We start from the raw sequence: 5,995 nt of genomic DNA on the forward strand, positions 1-5,995 counted from the left end.
ACAAACCACTAGCAAAACTCACAAAAGAAAAGAAGGAGAAGACACAAATAAACCGAATAAGAGATGAATTAGGCAACATCACAACAGACCCAACTAAAATTAAAAAGCTAACATTAGAATATTATGAAAAACTATACTCAAACAAATATGAAAACCTTGAGGAAATGGATAAATATTTAGAAACGCACAATCTACCTAAACTGACACAAACTGAAATGGAACATCTTAACAGACCCATTACAAAAGAAGAAACTGAACATAGATGCAAAAATCCTGAATAAAATATTGGCCAAAAGAATACAACAATACATCAAAGAAAGTTTGTTTCTCTTAAAATGGTATTTAACTCTCATGAGTTACCAGGGAGATAGCAGCAGTGATCTGTCAATGCTCCTTGAAACAGGAAGCCTTTTTGACAAGAGGCTACACGTTTTAAGCAAAAGAACAGACAAGAGAAGTGAATGCATGCCATTTACTTGATAATAGCATAATGAGTAGTTCCCCTAAGTCATGTTTAAGAGTAATTTAAGCGATTTATTTTGAAATTATATTTTATATCTTTTTTTCAAGTAGTTTCTTTATTTAGGTAGTACTAAGAACAAAAGCTGGGGGGGAAATGATGATTGCTTTGATAATGTGGGGAGCCCTCCTGCCAACTCGAAGGTCACACCTCCCTGATGGTTCAAATCCACCAGCTGCTAAGGGACAAACACGGACAGTCTCCTCCTGTGCAATTTACAGCCTTTGAAAACCCACTGGAGGGTCAGCTCTGAATCAGTCCCAACTGGACAGTACAACAACAGTAATGTTGTCTGGGGCCTTCAAAATGACTTTGGCTCACAGAAACCAGGTATCTGACCCTGGGCCTGTCCTGCACAATTCCTCACACCTCTGATATCCTTGAACCCATCGTTACAGCTGCTGTGCCAATCCTTCTGGTCGAGGGTCTTCCTCTCTTTCTCTGACCCTCCACTTTCCCCAGCATAACTCATTTTTCCAAGGACTGGCCTCTCCTGACACCATACTCAAAGTGTGTGAGATGAAGCTTCCCCATCCTATCCTCTAAAGGCAATCGTAATAGATATCCTGTAACTGTGTCTCTTTGTACATTGTAGATGAAGTTGTAGATACTGATAGTAACTATTCCCAGAAGGCAGAAAGCTGAGTAAAAAGATTCTCAGTCTTTGAAACAAAAAGGATAAAAGTAACTGGCTACCAGACTTTGTGGTTCAATTTATCAATTAATGTATGTATGTATGTATGTATGTATGTATGTATGTATGTATGTATGTATATATTAGCTAAGAAAAGGAACAGAAGACAATAAACAGTATTTTAAACAGAAATTAAGCCACATTCTCTTCAAGGCCTGCCAGGGCTGGCAGGCCTCACCCACACCTCCCTCCCTGTGCTCTGGCCTCATGCTCCCTGGACCGGCTTCCTGATCCTCAAACTTGTGAGGTTTCTGCTTTCCGTCCCCTTTGGACGGCTGGTTGACTCAGTGGTGCTCATCACACACATCTCTGCTCATGTCATTTCCTCTGAGTGGCTACCATCTGAGTCAGCTGGGTTACCCACCACCCATCACTCTGCCCTTTGGCCTGCTCTGTCGTCATGAGGATAGTCATTAACAGAAACAATTAGATGATTACTGTCTGCCTTCCCTTGCATACCGCCCCCCAGGAGAGCAGGAATATTATTGTCTGTTCTGCCACCAGGTTCCCTACAGGAGATAAGACGTGGCCAGCACAGAATAAACATCCACAGAGATGAATGGAACTGCTACAGAGCACAGAGCATGGGGGCTTTCCTTCTCTTCTTGGATTATACACAAAATAGGCTATTTTTAAAGTGAGCCAAACTTTTTTTTTCCAAGACAGGGCAAGGTTCAGATATCTTGTTTCTATGAGCCACTGTCACTTTGAAGGCATCAATCAACATTATTGTACCGTCCAGTTGGAACTGATTCAGAGCTGACCCTCCAGTGGGTTTTCAAAGGCTTCAAATCGCACAGGAGGAGATTGTCTGTGTTTGTCCTTCAGAGCAGCTGGTGGATTTCATACTCTGGATCACACAGCATGACGGAGATGGTGGGGAGAGTGCAGGATTGGGCAAGACTGAAATCTGTTGTTCACAGGGTTACTGTAAGTCGAAGTCGACTCGACAGTGCCTAACAACAACAAGACTATGAGTTAGAGCTGACAAAATGGTTAACAAATAAAGGCAAAGAATGTATTTTCTATAAGGTCTAGCATGTTTTTGAGGGAGCGCTTGGTGGCATAGTGGTAAGAAGCTGTGCTACAATCCTGAAGGCACATGGTTCAAATTTACCAGCTGCTCCATGGGAGAAAGATGGGCAATCTCTTCCCATGGGATTGAAAACCTGCCATGGGTCAGCTATGGGTCGGTTCCAACGTCACAGTATACAGCACAACAACAAGCAGCACATTTGTGAAGAAGTTCTGGTGGCATAGTCCATAGGGTGAAATCTCTCTAGCATTTCAAATTCATCAGCTGCTCCACAGGAGAAAGTACATGGTCAATGTACTTCCATGAGAAATGCAGCCTTTGAAAACCCACTGGAGGGTCAGCTACAAGGCACTTCTGAGGCAATGGGAATGAGATGAGCCCATTTTCACAACGTAAACCGTGCTTGCTGATGTGATTCAACTTCCAATCTGTCGCTACATGTTAGGAAAAGACCAAAGTTGTTGCATCATCACCACCAGTCAAATATCATTCCAACATAGACATACAAGAAATCTGGCTCATCCACTAGGACTAAAAATCTGTCAAACCTAATATACTTTTTGACAAATTTAAACAATTGGTTTGTTGGGGGTTTTTTGTTGTTGTTTTTTTTTTTTTTAGTTTTATTATTTTGTGTGTGTGTGCCATCAAATCAGATCTGACTGGTACAGGAGGAGATTGTTCCTCCTTCTCCAGCAAAGCATCTGGTGGATTTGAACTGTGCACCTCTGGGATTGCAGTACACCTTCTTGCCACTAGGCCACCAGAGCTAGTCTAAACAATTGCTTTAAACAGCAATTTCTACTTGATTCTAAGGATACTAACTATTCCCAGAGGGCTAGTTGGTTCTTTCACACTGGTTCTTTGCTACACAGTAAGCTAGTTACAGAATCAAAATAAACCTAACATCAACTTTTACAACCTTGTTATCAACTCATTACCACTGCTATCAAATAACCAACAAAATAAAACAAAGCACATGCTAATAGAGTATCTGCTCTACTCAAAGGTCTAAGCAGTAAGTAGCAAGTTGTAGCTTCACATCATAAGAGAATTCCAGCGTATTTGTTCATTCACTCAAGAGTACCAAAAAGAAGGAAGATGCTAGTCACTGTAAGGAGCCCATTTTCAGCTTTATGAAAAAACATTCATTTTAGAGTAATTTATAGTGACAGCTTTAATAAGGGTCACTGCTAAATACTTGGCTAGGCTCGTGCCCTGTCAAGTAAGTTTTTTTCAAAGGGGAACAATTTAAAGCCAAGAGAACACTGTCTGATAATTACAGAGATATAAATACTCCAAGAAATTTGGCAGTTGATTCTGACGGATAAAAATGTCAGCCAAAAGCTAAGTTGCAGTATATAACCATCACTTTCATATAACATAACATCTAACAAATGCACAATATTACAAGTTTTCCCAGTGTCAATAAAAAAAAATCATTCAACCATAGTTATTACATCTTCTTACTAGGAATTCTTTGTCAGGACTGGATCATATCCATGTGTTAACAAGTAAAATGAGTTAATATAATTATTGTTTTAATTTATATACCAATAAAGCAGCCTTTAATATGAATTAAAGCTCAACATCAAGAAAACAAGGATTTTCACCATTAGGCCAATTGGCAGCATCATGATAGATGGAGAAGAGATTAAGATGGTTAACAGCTTCAGCTTTTTTGACTCCACAATCAGCACTCTAGGTACCAGCAGCCAGGAAATCAAAAGATGATGGGAAAGTCTGTCAGGGACTGTCAGGGACTCTCCAGAGTATTCAAGAGCAATTATATCAGTCAAAAAGACTAAGGTGCGCCTGATCCAATTACTTGTAATGCATCAGAGGGCTGGATAATGACTAAGGATGATAGGAAAAGAATTGATGCCTTAAAATTGTGGTGCTACAGAAGAGTACTGAATATACCATGGACTGCTAAGAGAACAAGCAGGTCTGTCCTATAGAGCGTGAGACCAGGCTGTTCCTTGGAGGCAAGGATTTTGAAGCTCTATCTGACATACTGTGGGCATGTTTTCAGGAGGGACCAGTCCTTGGAGAAGGGCATCATGCTTGGAAGGGTGGAGAGACAGCACAAAAGACAACCCTGAATAAGATGGATTGACACAGTGACTGTGGTAATGGGAGTAGATGTGCTGGAGATAATGAAATTGGCTCAAGATAGAGCAGGGTTCAAAGCTGTTCTATATAGGCTTGCTATGTGACATGACAGCACATAACAACAACAATGCTAATGTTGGAAAACTGGAGACTTGCTGACTTCTGCATTCCAAAATTAATAAACATGTAGTCAAGATACATTGATAAATATTGATGAAAGAAATCTGAAAGTTAGCAACAAAGAAAGCCTGGTAGTTGAAAACTGCGGCCTTAATAGAAAGAACACCAGAGAACACACTGTAGACTTTTGCAAGAGCAAAGACTTATTCTTTGCAAATATCTTTCCAACAACATAAACTAACCATACACACAAATGTCATCGGATAAAAGATATAGGAATCAGCATGACTACATTTGCGAGAGGACACAGTGCATAAGCTCCTAACACCAGTTAGAACAAGGCTGAACATTAACTGGGGAAGAGACCATCAATTGCTCATAAATAAGTTCAAGGTGAAGTTGAAAATGAAAACAATTCTGTGCGGAAGGGAGCATCCAAGATGGTGGAGAGGCAGCTCAAGCACACAGACCACCATCTACAACGAAGATCCAAGAAAGGCTGAAATAGACCCAGACAGTGATCCTGGAACTCAGAGCAACAAAGGAAAGGGTAAAGAAGTGCACTGAATCCTGACAAGAGGAAGAGACCATCTTCTAAAGCATGGACTTTAGGAATATAGAGCAGTGAGCTGCAGTGGCCCAGTAAAGCATTACCTGTAAACTACTATAAGCAACCATCCAATTAGACAAGAACTAAGTGACTGCTCCACCTTCCCAGGGCAAGGTGGACACCTACATCTGTGAGTGGTGGCCTGAGGTGTGAGACTAGAAACCAACAGATAACTAACTACCTAAATAGAAAAACAGACCATGTCCATGGAAAGGAAGCTTGACATTGAGAAAATGTAACTACCACTCAAAGAAATTTATAAAAATGATGATATGAACCTACCATGGACTGCCAAGAAAACAAATTGGTCTGTCTTGGAGAGAGTGAATCCAGGTTTCTCCTTGGAGGCGAGGATTTTGAAGCTCCAGCTCACATACTTTGGGCTTGTGGTCATTAGGGCCTGGTCTTTAGAGAAGGACATCATGCTCGGAAGGGAGGAGGGACAGCGCAGGAAAAGAAGACCCCAGGTGAGATGGATTGATACAGTAACTAGGGCAATACGATTGGTGTGTCAGAGTCAGTGAGACTGGCTCAGGATAGGACAGGCTTTAGAGCTGTTGTACATATAGGGTCGCTGTGAGTCACAGGCAACTCAACGGCACATAACAACAGCACTGTCCCAATCCAAATTCCATCATCATTCTTTAAAGGAATATAAAAATGTATCAGCAACTTTATATGGAAAGAAAAGAGGCCATGCACAAGCAAAGCACTACTAAAGAGCAAAGAAGAGGCCAGCTCTTCTCAATCTCAAGACCTAGTACACAGTCATGAATAGTCTATGTGTTTCCTGCTGCCAAAGGGGCCCTTTAGTGAGAGAAGATATTCACCCTGAAACCCACAGCGTCCCTTTTCAGCAGGAAGTAGCTAAGAGAATACGCCATCCCCTTTTCCTTATGA

At 41.1% G+C, this 5,995-nt stretch overlaps 1 protein-coding gene across 1 annotated transcript in view; it reads right to left on the reverse strand.

The window, feature by feature from the left end:
• LOC102866385 (mitogen-activated protein kinase kinase kinase MLK4-like) overlaps nt 1-5,995 on the reverse strand; it is a 109,747-nt gene that overhangs the window by 89,442 nt on the left and 14,310 nt on the right. The window lies entirely within an intron of this gene.

The sequence above is a fragment of the Elephantulus edwardii genome, unplaced genomic scaffold (assembly GCF_000299155.1).
Source record: "Elephantulus edwardii isolate Elephantulus edwardi_28Jun2011 unplaced genomic scaffold, EleEdw1.0 scaffold00166, whole genome shotgun sequence".
NCBI classification, from domain to species: domain Eukaryota; kingdom Metazoa; phylum Chordata; class Mammalia; order Macroscelidea; family Macroscelididae; genus Elephantulus; species Elephantulus edwardii.